Source organism: Phyllobates terribilis, unplaced genomic scaffold (genome assembly GCF_046119375.1).
Source record: "Phyllobates terribilis strain yellow unplaced genomic scaffold, ASM4611937v1 Scaffold_8__6_contigs__length_399053987, whole genome shotgun sequence".
Classification (NCBI taxonomy): Eukaryota; Metazoa; Chordata; class Amphibia; order Anura; family Dendrobatidae; genus Phyllobates; species Phyllobates terribilis.
Genome location: NW_027362768.1, coordinates 302,743,657 through 302,759,211, shown reverse-complemented (window position 1 = coordinate 302,759,211; position 15,555 = coordinate 302,743,657).

The window sequence follows — 15,555 nt, the reverse complement described above, 5'->3', positions numbered from 1 at the left end:
TACGTCAGGTTAAAAGAGCAGCGGTAATAAAGCCTTGTCATAGCGGCAGACAAGTTTTTGAAGCTGCTGGTGCCTCCAACATCCCCCGAACAACAAGATGCAGGATCCTTCAGAGGTTTGCAGCTGTGCGTAAGCCATCCTGTCGACCTCCTCTATCCACTGTACACAAGCAGAAACGGATCCAGTGGGCCAAACAATACATGAAGACTGACTTCAAACCTGTTTTGTTCACCGATGAGTGCCGTGCAAAGCTCGATGGTCCAGATGGATGGAGTGGAGGATAGCTGGTTGATGGATACCCCATGCAAACACGGCTCCGGCGCCAACAAGGAGGAGGTAGAGTAATGTTTTGGGCTGGAATCATGGGGAGAGAGATTGTCGGCCCCTTTAGGATCCCTGAAGGGGTAAAGATGAACTCCATAATGTATGTGGAGTTTCTCAAACAGCACTTCCTGCCATGGTTCAAGAAGAAGAACCGTGTATTCCGCAGCAAGATCATTTTCATGCATGGTAATGCACCGTCTCATGCTGCACATAACACATCTGCATCTCTGGCTGATATGGGCATAAAAGGGGACAAACTTATGGTGTGACCCCCATGCTCCCCTGACCTCAACCCCATTGAGAACCTCTGGAGCATCATCAAAAGGAGTGTCTATGATGGCGGGAGGCAGTTCACATCTAAGCAACAGCTCTGGGAGGGTATTCTGTCCTCATGCAAAACAATTGAAGCAGAAACCATCCAAAACCTGACAAATTCAATGAACGAGAGAGTTCAGAAGCTCCTTTCGAACAAGGGGTCCTATGTGCAAATGTAACAGCACCAAGAATAAAGTTTTGAGTTGAAAACTGTTTGATTTCAGTTTGTAATAACCTGCTAATGCTTATAATTTCAAAAACGACCATTTTTTTGTTCTTTATTAAAATGAAAAGGTTGATCGAAGAGTGTGGGGGATCTAAGAGTGTGGCAACCCAATAGTCAGGATTATTTCGAATTCTGACAATCTGAGGGTCATGTTGCAGGTAGTGCAGCAAGAAGGCACTCATGTGTCTTGCGCATCTAGGAGCCCCAAAATTATTTTCCGGGCTATTATTAATTTGAAAGCTGGTGGAGCTTAGTATAGATGGCCTAATAGAATCAGTACTGCAAACTGCTGCATAGCCCAAATTATTTTCCAGCCAAGATACAAATAAACATGATTAGTAATTTTAAATCTGGTGGAGTTTAGTATAGATGGCCTAATAGAATCAGTACTGCACACTGCTACAAGGCCCAAATTATTTTCCAGCCAAGATACAGATAAACATGATTAGTAATTTTAAATCTGGTGGAGTTAAGTATAGATGTCCTAATAAAATCAGTACTGTACACTGCTACAAGGCCCAAATTATTTTCCAGCCAAGATACAGATAAACATGATTAGTAATTTGAAAGCTTAAAACGGTTGGTGAGGAGATTTTAACAAATCATTAAGCTTTTACTCTCCCCAGGATGACGCAGGGGTAGAAAAGTCGTTTCGGATCCATGATTTGTTCATCTTTATGAACGTGAGTCTGTCTACATTATCAGTGGAGAGCCACGTGCACTTATCTGTCAGCACACCACCAGCAGCGCTGAACACACGTTCAGACAGAACGCTGGCTGTGGGGCATGACAAGATCTCCAAGGCGTAAGTGGCGAGCTCTGGCCATTTATCCAGATTGGAAGCCCAAAAAGAGCAAGGGTCCAGTGACACAGTCATGGCTTCAATGTTTACTTGGAGATACTCCCGTACCATCGTCTCTAGGCGTTGACTATGTGTCAGACTTCTTGTCTCCTGTGGCCTTGCAAAGGATGGGCTAAAAAAGTGGTGAAATGAATCCGCAAAATTGATGTTACCAGCAGATACTGTGTTTCTGTTACGTTTTGAGTGCTGAACACTCGACGGTCCCACGGTTGGCAAGTTGGAACTGTGAGATTCACTACGTGCACCACTAGTGTTTTGGGGAAAAGCACATGTAAGATTCTGCAACAGTCTCTGCTGATACTCCTGCATGCGTGCATCTCTTTCTATGGCAGGAATAATTTCTGCAAATTTAATTTTGTACCGGGGATCTAACAGTGTGGCAACCCAGTAGTCAGGATTATTTCCAATTCTCACAATTCGAGGGTCATGTTGCAGGTAGTGCAGCAAGAAGGCCCTCATGTGTCTTGCGCATCCAGGAGCACCAAGTCCCTGTTATGTTGGTGGCGAGGTAACAATCATGTTTCCTTCCTCTGCCCTCTCCCCCAAACCTCGCACAACAGAAATGTGACCAAGGTCTCCCTCATCTGATGAGTCTTCCATCAGTTCGTCCTCCACTTCTTCCTGGGCTCCTGCACCTTCCTCACTAGTTTGGCTGCTACCATGCGCCCTGGTAAAACCATCTCCCCCACCCTCACATGCCTGCCGCCTTGGTGCTGCCGACTGTCTGGACCTTGCAGATGTTAGCCCTTCCGCATACAACTTCTCCTCCTCTACTTCCTCCACCTCCTCTTGTGCCACCACCTGACTCCAAATTCTGTTTAACATGTGATCCAGCATGTAAATCACCGGAATAGTCATGCTGATAATGGCATCGTCAGCACTAAACATCTTCGTCGCCATTTCAAAACTGTGCAGAAGGGTGCATAGGTCCCTGATCTGAGACCACTCCTCCAGCGTGATTTGCCCCACCTCTGAATCTCGTTGGCCCAGGCTATACGTCACAACGTATTGCACCGGGGCTTGTCGGTGCTGCCACAGTCGCTGCAACATGTCCAGAGTTGAATTCCACCGGGTAGGCACATCGCATTTTAGCCGGTGTAGTGGCACGCCCAACGACTTCTGTAGAGATGTAAGTCGCTGAGCTGCGGGATGCGAACGGCGGAAGTGAGCACACAGCGACCGTGCCCTCTGCAGAAGGCCATCTAGTCCGGGATAGTGGGCTAAAAATTGCTGGACAACCAGGTTCAACACGTGAGCCATACAAGGCACGTGTGTGACATTGCCCCGGCGAAGGGCCGCACCCAGGTTTGCAGCTTTGTCGCACACGGCCTTCCCAGGTTTCAAGTCCAGTGGAGACGACCATTCATGAAACTGGTTCTCCAGAGCTGACCACAACTCCTCAGCTGTGTGACTCACATTTCCCAGACATTTCAAAGTAAAAACCGCCTGATGACGTTGAGCCCTGCTGCCAGCATAGTAAGGAGGTGTGCAGGATCCCTTCTGCGCAGTTAGAAAGCTTGTGGCATGACCAGACAGGCTTTGGGTGCAGGTGGAGGACCGAGAGGAGGTTGAGGAGGCAGAAGCAGTGGAGGAACTTTGAGATAAAGAGGATTGACGCACAACTCGTGGGGACGGCAAGACTTGGACAGCAGCCCCTTGTCCTGCTGTCACCATAGTTACCCAGTGCCCAGTCAGCGACATGTAACGCCCCTGTCCATGCCTACTCGTCCAAGTGTCTGTGGTGAAATGCACCCTGTCACACACAGAGTTTCTCAAAGAAGCGGTGATGTTGTGTGCGACATGCTGGTGGAGCGCAGGCACACCTTTCTTTGAGAAGTAGTGCCGACTGGGCATCTGGTACTGGGGCACTGCGACGGACATAAGGTCTCGAAAATCCTCTGTGTTCACCAGGCGGAAAGACAGCATTTCTGTAGCCAACTGCTTGCAGATGGTGAAATTCAATCGCTTATCTTTGTCATGGCTAGGAGGAAATGGTCTTTTACTTGTCCACATATGAGGGACCGAGGGCTGGCTGTTGTGCTTAGACGGGGTTGAGAAGGGTGTCCCCGGCAAACTGCCGGTCTGTGAGGAAGATGCAGGTGGACAGGTTAGGTTGCCTTGATCCAAAGGTGGTGCTATCGATGTCGGACAGCGCTGAACACCAGCTGGTGTTTCCACCTCCAAAGAAAATGATGACCTGCCAATCACGCTGGCTGTTGCAGGTAAAGAGGTGGCAGGTCTGCGTCCCAAAACAGGTGTGACTGCTGTCTCCCCAGTCACAGAGGATGAAGAGGCCGCGGATGCACAAGATGTGGCAGACGGTGGTTGGACCGGCCGGCTAGGCCGCATTGTAGCACAGTGAGCTTCCCACTGCAACTTATGCTTCATATCCATGTGCCGGTTCATGCATGAAGTACTCAAACTATGTATTTTTTGGCCTCTACTTAGCTTTTGCTGACAAATGTTACAGATAACACGAGTTGGGTCATCTTTATCGATCTGAAAAAATGCCCAGGCTATGCAAGGCTTAGCACCTATGTGACCTGAAGAGCCACCACGACTTGTGGTCAGAGGCAGAGTTGTGTTTGAGGATGCAGTTGTTGACGTGCTTCCAGTACTACGTCTCTGTCCAGGAAGGCGCAACCTGACCTCGTCGTCACTAGCATCCTCCTCCACCTCCTCTGCTGACCTCATCTCTTGGCTGACTGTGGGTTGACAGTAAGTGGGATCTCCAACCTCGTCATCATCACCCTGTGTGTTATCACACCCATCGTCCTCAGTGCCAACCTCTTCCTGCCCTGACAAAAACTAAAGTTGTCGCTCCAATCAGGTATTTGAGTCTCATCATCGTCTTCCTCATTGTCTCCACCAACAGGAGTTACAGTTTGGGAACGAGGGTCTACATTATGGTCAGAACCTTCTGCGTCTGGTCCTGGATCCGACTCATAAAGATTCTGGGCATCAGTGCAGATCATTTCCTCGTCTGGATTCACAGAAGCTCTGGAGCCGACCTCTGATTCCCAGGCTATAGTATGAGTAAATGTAGCGCCCCGAGGGTTCGGTCGCTACAGAGGCATTGCACCTCAACCAGAGGTGTTATGTCCCACTCCCAGGTAAGGATGGTGTGTGGACCGGGACTCAGTTAGCTGCATGCATCACACACACCCCATTTCCGGGGGACAGCTCAACGGTGCTCCCATTAGTACAGTAATGCAGGCACGACAGAACATGTCCCTGGCTGGAGTGGGGAGGGGGGAGGAAAACCCAGTGATGTAGGAGCAGGAGGGGACGGTTTCTGGGCATAGGTAGGAGCCCATTGGTTGCATGTCACCTGGGCTCATACACAGAGAGGGAGGTATAAGAGGTGGGCACCATCTTAGAACAGCGTTCAGTGAGAGAAGGAGTTCAGCCAGAGAGGGCTGACAGGGAGCTGTGGCTCAGTCTGGGCCCAGCTCCACAAGGCAGGCCTAGGAGGAAGGCCAGTGCAAACAGAAAGGAACAGAAACAGAAAGGAACAGAAACAGAAAGGAACAGCAAAGAAAGAGAAGTACCCAAATTGTAGAAGGGCCCAGAGACACGAAAGCAGAAGGAACCCTAAGGACCCAGGAGATTGCGGGTGATGGGTTGGCAGAACAGGGTACCGGATCCCAAGTTGGTGGAGGCGACTAATCCTTAACCAACGACCGGCGGTCGTGACCATTTACTGGTGCGACCCCTCACTACACCTGCTAGAAAGGCACACCACATAGGGTCAGGGAAGTGGACACCCAGTCCTCCCAGGAGAAGGCCCGAGGCAGCTGGACAGAAGTAGTGTCACTGGTGGGGCACGGCTGACGAAAGGATAGAAGGGAGTCCTGTGCCACACTCCGGAATTGCCTGGGGGTTGATCGAGCCCCCTGCCTGGTGGACGCAGCACGGCTCGGGCAGTCCTATCTGTGCACAAGTGACCTGGATGAGAACTGTGAGTAAAGAACCTGAACTGCAACACCTTGTCTCTGTACTTTCTCACCGCGTCAGCACTACTAGTACCAGGACGCCCCGCACCATAACCACCATCATCACTCTACACTGCCCTGAGGGTATACTCCTCCCGTGGGGAGTTGTACTACACTCTGCTGCACCCACAACACCAGCCTCAGCGGTCTGCCCTGCAGCGGCGGTTCATCCTGACCACAATACACGGGTGGCGTAGTCAGACATTAAACCACAAAAACCCTATAAAGACTGCCACTGGTTTGACCACCCTGAGCCACGGGACCGGGTCGCCGCCACGGAGACTACAACCCACCCAGAGGCCCGGCTGCGGGTTCCCCACGCAGCCCAGGGGGCGCGTCAACTTTTGGCGTAGTCGGCAGGATTGTGACCAACCCACCACAAACGGGTATTGCGTGCCTGAAAAGACTGTGTGCGTACCTTAAAAAGAGATTTCTCGCCATCCGGAGCCATTTCCCGCCATCTTCAGATGTTTTCCTGCCGGATTCCCCACCCGGCCCAGGGGGCGCGTCATAAACAGCTCTGCAGACTCAACCATCTGTTCTACCCCATACTCAGACGGGCAGCTGGAGACTTGGGAGCTGTGAGGAAGCAAGTGCGATTGGGGTGACACCTTTGAGGACTGGAGTATTTGTGATGTTGAAGTTGAGGTGGAGGAGAGCCCACTTAAAGGAGCACTTGATATCCGTTGAAGCACCTGCTGATTTTATGCCTCATCTGGAATTTGTAGCGATTGGTGTGGCCATAAGAAAGGAATCTTATCACATTGTCCGCTAAAAGAAGTAGACATCTTAGTTTGGCTGGAAGATGGTCTTTCTTCCGCAGTTGTTACTGTTGCTTTAACACCTACCCCACGGACACAATCTTTTTTTCCCTTCCCAACACGCCTATTCCCCTTTCCACCAGCAGCAGGCCTTTTTCCACTCATTTTGGTGGTTAACTAATTCACAACTCTGGAGTTGTTTGCACAAAAAACAATGGAAGGGAACCGAGCAGAGCTGAGTGGCCAAACTGTGGTATTAGCCCAAAAGTATTGGCTGGGTTAGATGCAGATAAAATTATATTGAATTTGCAACCTGGTGGAGGTTAGCATAGATGGACTAATACAACAAGTCCCACACACTGCTACAAGCCGAAATATTTTTTCAGAACTAGATGCAGAAAAAATTATATTGAATTTGCAACCTGGTGGAGGTTAGTATAGATGGACTAATAGAACAAGTCCCACAAACTGCTACAAGCCAAAATATTTTTTCAGAGCTAGATGCAGATAAAAATTATATTGAATTTGCAACCTGGTGGAGGTTAGTATAGATGGACTAAAAGAACAAGTCCCACACACTGCTACAAGCCGAAATATTTTTTCAGAGCTAGATGCAGAAAAAAATTATATTGAATTTCAACCTGGTGGAGGTTAGTATAGATGGACTGATAGAACAAGTCCCACACACTGCTACAAGCTGAAATATTTTTTCAGAGCTAGATGCAGAAAAAAATTATATTGAATTTGCAACCTGGTGCAGGTTAGTATAGATGGACTAATAGAACAAGTTCCACACACTGCTACAAGCTGAAATATTTTTTCAGACCTAGATGCAGAAAAAAATTATATTGAATTTGCAACCTGGTGGAGGTTAGTATAGATGGACTAATAGAACAAGTTCCACACACTGCTACAAGCCGAAATATTTTTTCAGAGCTAGATGCAGATAAAAATTCTATTGAATTTGCAACCTGGTGGAGGTTAGTATAGATGGACTAATAGAACAAGGCCCACACACTGCTACAAGCCAAAATATTTTTTCAGAGCTAGATGCAGATAAAAATTCTATTGAATTTGCAACCTGGTGGAGGTTAGTTTAGATGGACTAATAGAACAAGTCCCACACACTGCTACAAGCCGAAATATTTTTTCAGAGCTAGATGCAGATAAAAATTCTATTGAATTTGCAACCTGGTGGAGGTTAGTATAGATGGACTAATACAACAAGTCCCACACACTGCTACAAGCCAAAATATTTTTTCAGAACTAGATGCAGAAAAAATTATATTGAATTTGCAACCTGGTGGAGGTTAGTATAGATTGACTAATAGAACAATTCCCACACACTGCTACAAGCCGAAATATTTTTTCAGAGCTAGATGCAGATAAAAATTCTATTGAATTTGCAACCTGGTGGAGGTTAGTATAGATGGACTAAAAGAACAAGTCCCACAAACTGCTACAAGCCGAAATATTTTTTCAGAGCTAGATGCAGAAAAAAATTATATTGAATTTCAACCTGGTGGAGGTTAGTATAGATGGACTAATAGAACAAGTCCCACACATTGCTACAAGCTGAAATATTTTTTCAGAGCTAGATGCAGAAAAAAATGATATTGAATTTGCAACCTGGTGAATGTTAGTATAGATGGACTAATAGAACAAGTCCCACACACTGCTACAAGCCAAAATATTTTTCAGAGCTAGATGCAGATAAAAATTCTATTGAGATTGCAACCTGGTGCAGGTTAGTATAGATGGACTAATAGAACAAGTCCCACACACTGCTACAAGCCGAAATATTTTTTCAGAGCTAGATGCAGAAAATTTTTTTATTGAATTTCAACCTGGTGGAGGTTAATATAGATGGACTAATAGAACAAGTCCCACACACTGCTACAAGCTGAAATATTTTTTCAGAGCTAGATGCAGAAAAAAATTATATTGAATTTGCAACCTGGTGGAGGTTAGTATAGATGGATTAATAGAACAAGTCCCACACACTGCTACAAGCCGAAATATTTTTTCAGAGCTAGATGCCGATAAAAATTCTATTGAATTTGCAACCTGGTGGAGGTTAGTATAGATGGACTAATAGAACAAGTCCCACAAACTGCTACAAGCCGAAATATTTTTTCAGAGCTAGATGCAGATAAACATTATATTGAATTTGCAACCTGGTGGAGGTTAGTATAGATGGACTAATAGAACAAGTCCCACACACTACTACAAGCCAAAATATTTTTTCAGAGCTAGATGCAGATAAAAATTATATTGAATTTGCAACCTGCTGGAGGTTTGTATAGATGGACTAATAGAACTAGTCCCACACACTGCTACAAGCCGAAATATTTTTTCAGAGCTAGATGCAGAAAAAAATTATATTGAATTTGCAACCTGGTGGAAGTTAGTATTGATGGACTAATAGAATGATGCTCTGCCCAAAAGGTTTTACTTCACTAGGTGCAGTAAAAAAATTGTATTTTATACACAGATGGTGTAGCTTGCAACACAGATAGGCTTCTCCACTGACTAACACATACTGCAAGAGGACAAAAAGGATTTGCTTTGCTAGATTTAGCGAAATGCTGTGAAAAAAACTTGCGCAGCACTGGCACAGACCTGCCTGGAAAAAGTGACAGGAACTGATGTAACCTAGCCCTCAAAAGGACTGCAATTACAATTAGTCTTTACTCCCAACCTATCTATTTAAGAGCACAGACCTGCCTGATAAAAGTGATAGGAACTGATGTAACCTAGCCCTGAAAAGGACTGCAATTACAATTAGTCTTTACTCCCAACCTATCTATTTAAGAGCACAGTCCTGCCTGATAAAAGTCGTAGGAAATGATGTAACCTAGTCCTTAAAAGGACTGCAATCACAACTATTCCCTACTCCTAAGCTATCTGTAGATTTGAGCAAAAATTGGCTTGAAATTAACAAGGTATAGCGCACACAGCAACAGCGGTGCCGTCCAACACGCAGCTGCAGCAGTGAGAAAATGGTGGCGACGGGGAAAATGGCTGGGTCTTATAGGGCAAGGACATGTGACATACACTGCCAATGACACATGCCCTTGCTTGTGTGAAAAAAAGCAGTTTGCTCCGTGTGTGCGCTGCTGATAGGCTGACAGATTGCACCTCCCCACTGTAAATGCGGGAAAGAGAAAAAAAAATGGAGATCTTCATTATTTCTGCAGAGATCCATCCCCTGCCCCTCCCCCCGCCCCGCTGTACACTCAAACTGCGTATTAACATTCATTTTCAGCTTTACTGAGAAAAAATCCAGTTATGATTTTGGTGCACGAACAGTTATCGAACATAACCTCGAACAGCCGAATTTTTTTCAAATTGTTCGTGTTCGCCGAACGGCTCGAACACCGCCCAAAACAGCTCCAATTTGAGATTAGCGAACAGTTCGAGTCGAACACCGCTCATCTCTAGTCACCAGCTTGCCTACCCGGAGCACCTGTCTGGCTATCAGCCATACCTGCCTGCTAATCTACCCGCATCACCCGCCAGCCTTCCTGCCATGCTTATCCACTGTTCCGGTCAGCTCCTGTCATCTGACCTGTGGGAGTCACCTTCTCTCACACAAGGTCGGTCCCAGAGTGGCACCTAGTTCACGTGCCCGGTCCCTCCCTTGTTCAGGGTGTCGACTAAACCGCCGTGTGACCTGGGTCGGTCCGAGTAGGCACTTAGTTACACCTCTCTGGTCCCTCCTTGCACCGAAGAACAGAGGTTCCACCACCCAGACCGGTAACAAAGGCATATGTGATCCTCCATAAGAATATGGACAATATGGAGACGATGGACCCAATCCCATATCAGCACCACCTGTTGCCACTACACGGCACCAGCCTTCTGGACCTAAAGTTTGTGACATGTTTAAAAACGTTTTGGTGACACCAGAGGGATCTACTCTCTGGCAAGACGCCACTGTTGCTGTATCATAATTTGTGTTTGTTCTTTATCTTGATAAAGTTATTTAATAAAAATAATATTGTGTATAAGTGATCTTTGGGGGTATTGGGATCCACACCATACTGGCCAACTGCAAATGAAATAAACAAAACACACTACTTTGAACAAACATTTCATTAAAAAAACAATTAGTCAACAACGCAAAAAGGAGCATATAAAAAGTATATGCTCATTTCTCAAGTGGGGAACAAAAATAAAGGACTCTCCCATTAAACAAAATTAAAAAAGAAATATGGCTCACACAAATACAGAAAAAAATATTATAAATTATGGAAGGGGGATGTGGATAGGGGTGCAGGGGCAGGATTGTTGGTAGCCTGAGTTTGGGTTGGTGGGTGAGGTTGTGAAAGAAAAATTGAGGTGGAGGGAAGAGGGCTAAAGGCAGGGTTCTTTTGTTGGGACTGTTGTTGCAGATGGTATTGGTCACTTTTGTAAGAATAAGCAGTCTCAAACAGAGAATGGCTTGGCCACTGGTGCTAGGTAGGTCCTCCAGAGTTGCCATGCCGAACAGGGCCTGGTTGTGACCACTCACCTTGAGAGGAGCCTCTCAGGTGCCCGTAGTGAGCAGGTGCTGCTTGCTGTGCCTGGAATTGGGGCGGTGTTGGTGGTGATTACTAAGGTGGAGGTGGTTCTGGTAGGGCTGGTGGCAGATCCTCTGCATTGTCCTGCATACAGAGGTGGTTGTTGGTAGACATTTGCCATCATTCCAAAAAAATAAAAAGAAGCCTGGGATTGTTTGGTGCGGTGCAGGAATCCAGAACTATTTGGATGGCACATCTGGAACTCAGTCTCACTTTACTGGGAATGTCACCCAAATGGCCAGCTAGGCTACACGAGAATGCCTCCTCTTCCCCATCATCATTAACCGTATATGATAGATAGTCACCAGTATCTACCTTGCGCCGGGTAGTGGTAGTGGAGCGGTCCCTCTTGCACCTGGTTCTTCAGGGGATCGGTGCAGCTTGAGGGATGGTATCCAATGGCAGCATTGGACTGCTGCTCCGTCCACCCTCTTTATCATTAGGGAGTTGTGGTGTCACTGCTGGTGCTTCTGGTAGTGGGTGTGATGTTCCTGCCTCCTCTTTATACTCCCCTACAGTATCCAAAACCACATCAGATTTCGATACCATCTCCCTCTTTCATATTTTAGATTCCGTCCTGCAATATCAAACATGATATTTACAATTGGGCACGTTTAAAAACATCATTAAAACATACATTTCTATAGAGGACCAAAGCATACATTTACTGACGCAGATCTATAATGAGTGGCAGGAAATTGAGACTGTCAAAATAAATATATGGCCTCTTTCTGGGAATCCACTCCTGGTGCACTGCTGGCTCTCATGCTAATATTGCTCAGGGCAACTATGCCAGCATATGGTCACTTCATTCACTGGGAAGATAATGATAAAATGAACACTAGATAGTACATTGTTGAAAATAATTGTGATATGAGGTTTTGGAATGTTCACATAAAAATTAGTCAGTACATTGTATTGGTATATGCAACAGTTGTGGACTTCTTTGTTTGCTAGAAGGAGGACTTTATGCTGATCTGACAGTAGATGGCGATGTTGTGTAAAGTTTCCTTGTTTACTGTATTGTAAAAGAAAAAAAGTCTCTCTAGCATTTTCTGTTTTGTTCTTACTTCTTGGTGCAGTACTGTGTGACTGTGTGTTTTTTCCTTTACCTCATGCTCTGAGAAGTAAAAGCTTGTTATCTCATGTAATCTGCTCTGTGAAGTTTCTACCACAACTGTGAGTATCCAGAAGCTGTGCAACAGTTTATGGGCCCAGGCACCGAGGACCCCAGACACCAAGGACACTGGAACTCTCAGCAAGACCCTGGTGAATGCAGAAGAATTCTTCAGTACAATTCTCTCCAAACAAGTAAGACAAGTTAAAGATGACAAGTAGCACAGAGCTAAAACTCACAGTAGCTAAGCTGAATAATGAGAATTATCAGTTATGGAAGTTCAAAGTAGAAATGTTATTGTCTAAAGATGATTTATGGGAAGTAATTGTAGCACCCCGAGGGCTCGGCTGCTACAGGGGTATTGCACCTCAGACCAGAGGTGTGATATTCCACTCCCGGGTAAGGATGGAGTGTGGACTAGGGCTCAGTAAGCTGCATGCACCACACACACCCCATTTCCGAGGAACAGCTCAACGGTGCTCCCACTAGACAAGAGTGCAGGCACGACAGCATCTGTTCCTGGCTGGAGTGGGGAGGGGGTGGAATACCCAGTGGTGTAGGAGCAGATAGGGGTAGGTCTCTGGGCATAGGTAGGAGCCCATTGGTTGCTAGTCACCTGGGCTCGGGTGTCAGAAGGAGGTATATAAGGTGGGCACCATCTTAGAACAGAGTTCAGTCCAGTCCAGTTCAGTTCAGTGGAGACAGTCTGAGGAGAAGACGGGAAGCAGAGCCCCTGCAGGGGCTCTGCTCTGCAGGCAGGCCTTGTCAGGAGGCTGGAGCCTGAGAGAGAGAGAGAGAAGAAGGAAGAGAAAGGAAAGTAGGAAAGGAACTGGAACAGAGGAGAAAGGAAGCAAGGAACACAGAGAAAGGCCCAGAGACACGAAGGCAGAAGGAACCCCATATGCCCAGGAGATACAGGGTGAAGGGTTGGCAGAGCAGGGTACCGGAACCCGAATTGATGGAGGCGACTAATCCTCAGCCAAAACCGGAGGTTGTGACCACATCTTGGTGCGACCCCTCACTACATCCACCAGAAAGGCATACCGTATAGGGTCAGGGAAACCGGAGAGAGGTTTCGCCAACAGAAGGCCCGAGGAAGCTGGACAAAGGTGGGTCCCTGGTGGGGACGGCCAGTAGAAACGAAGAGAGGGGAGCTCTGAACCACACTCTGGAATTGCCTGGGAGTTGACCGAGTCCCCTGCCTGGTGAACGCAGCACGGCTCAGGCGGTCCCTCATGTGCACAAGTGACCAGAATAACAACCGTGAGTAAAGCTTTGAAAACTGCAACTGCACGTCTCTGTGATTCCTCGCCGCACCAGCACCATAAGTACTGGGACGCTCACACCATCACCACCATCATCCACATTAGCTGCCCTGAGGCAATGCTTCTCCTGTGGGGAGTCATCCCATACTCAGCTGCGCAAACAACATCAGCCTCAGCAGTCTGCAGCGCAGCGGCGGTCCCCACTGACCGCAATCCACGGGTGGCGTAGTCGGACACTTATTACAATACAAATAGACTGCCACTGGTTTGACCACCCTGGGCACGGACCGGGTCACCGCCACACGGAGACTACAACCCCCAGCATTCTACAACAGGCCCGGTTTCGGGTTCCCCCTGCACAACACAGGCCCAGGGGGCGCGTCAACTTTGGCGTAGTCGGCAGGATCATTACCAACCCGCCACAAGCGGGTATTGCGTGCCTGAAGAAAACTGCACATGTACCTTAAAAAGAAGTCTCCCGCCATTTCCAGAAGTTTCCCGCTGTCCGGAGTCGTTTCCCGCCATCCGGAGCCGATTCCCGCCATCAGACGCCATTTTGGACCGTTTCCCGCCATCTTCATCCGTTTTTCCCGCCCTGGCAGAGCAGACGCCATTATGTGCGCACCAAAGGACAGCAGGAAGCCACCTCCCATCGTGGGCCAGGTCCCAGAGTGGCGCCAAAGAAGGAGCCCGCCCCCACCAGCCATGAATGCGGCAATGGAGATGTCCATCAACGTGGGGGGGCTGCCCCTGAAGGTGATTGTCAGCAGATGCCCCCAAGACCAACCCCCATGGGGGCGGATAGGAAAGAAAACTGAGGGGCTGGGTGCGGCCTGGATCAGTCTGGACCTGCTGCACCCGGAGATGGAGGGAGCAGAAAACTCCACCAGCACCCTGGCCCGCAGCCTGCTGCAAGCGGAGCCACCCTGCAGCCTGACAGAACTGCTGGCCCAACTGCCTAGAGACCCGGACCGTGCGCGCGCAGCGCTGGAAGATCTTTATAGAAGAATGGTCCGGGCGCAGCGGGATGTGTTTGCCGGGTGGAGAGAGGAGATGGCCCGGCAGCACGGAGGTGACCAGCAGAGGACCCCGCCGGAACCGGGTAGCGCGCTTACCACTGGGCGCGGAGAAGAGGGACCGGCAGCTGCAGATGACGCCGCGGAGGAGGCCACGGAGACCGAGGCAGGTAATGGGGACGCCACCACCCCAAGCCCGGGGAACACCAGCCTGCCCTCACCCTCCGTTGCGGGACCCGAAGCCCCGGGGACCGTACCTGACACCACGCCTCCACCGCCACCAGCTAGGCCTCAGGCAGCAAGCACCGTCGTCACGCCCCGCCCCGCGCCCTCTGAACCCTGGCGCCATACAGCGTAAGACGTCACGGGCCAGGACGCAAGACCTAGCACACCCGGGCGCCGCTGCCTCGCCAGCGCCCCCTACCTTGGCGGTGCCACCCCCGGGCGCGACCAACAAGCGACCACCGGCCTGGTCGCAATGCCGAGTGCCCCCGGGCGCTGCCACCCGTCCGAAGCCCACAGTGCCACCCTTGGGCGCGGACCTGTATGCCCAATATACCAGCCCGGACGGGCTACCCTTTGAATGGCCGCCGGAGTTCGCCAACCCCCGTCTCCGGAAAGAGCGACCCCTGAGTGAGCCTTTGATCCCGGCCCCGGAACCCGCCAACATCGCTCCACCCCTGCCGGAGGATGCCCAGTTTGCATGGGACCCCACTGGCGAGAACCTCATGGGCTTCACCCAGGAGACCCGGGCGGAAGAAGTCCAGCGCCTGGAGTGCTGCCGTCAGCAGCTAGCCACCTATGAAAGAGAGCGGCGGCAGAGGCGCATCAGGGAGCAGCGACTCCAGGCCAGGAGCGCAGAGCAAAAGAGGAGGGCCCGACAAGTCACCCACGCCATCCGCGGACCCAGAGCCACCGGGACCGTAGTCAAGTTCCAGCTGGAGCATGGCTGGGGCTTCGTCAGAGACCCGGAGGCTGACACCGACGTCTTCGTCACTAGAAGGGACGTTGAAAGCCACCTGCCAGAGGGACATCACGGAAGTGACCTGTACCCCGGCGACGTGGTCACCTACACCCGGCAAAAGGGCGCAAAGGGACTGTACGCCCTC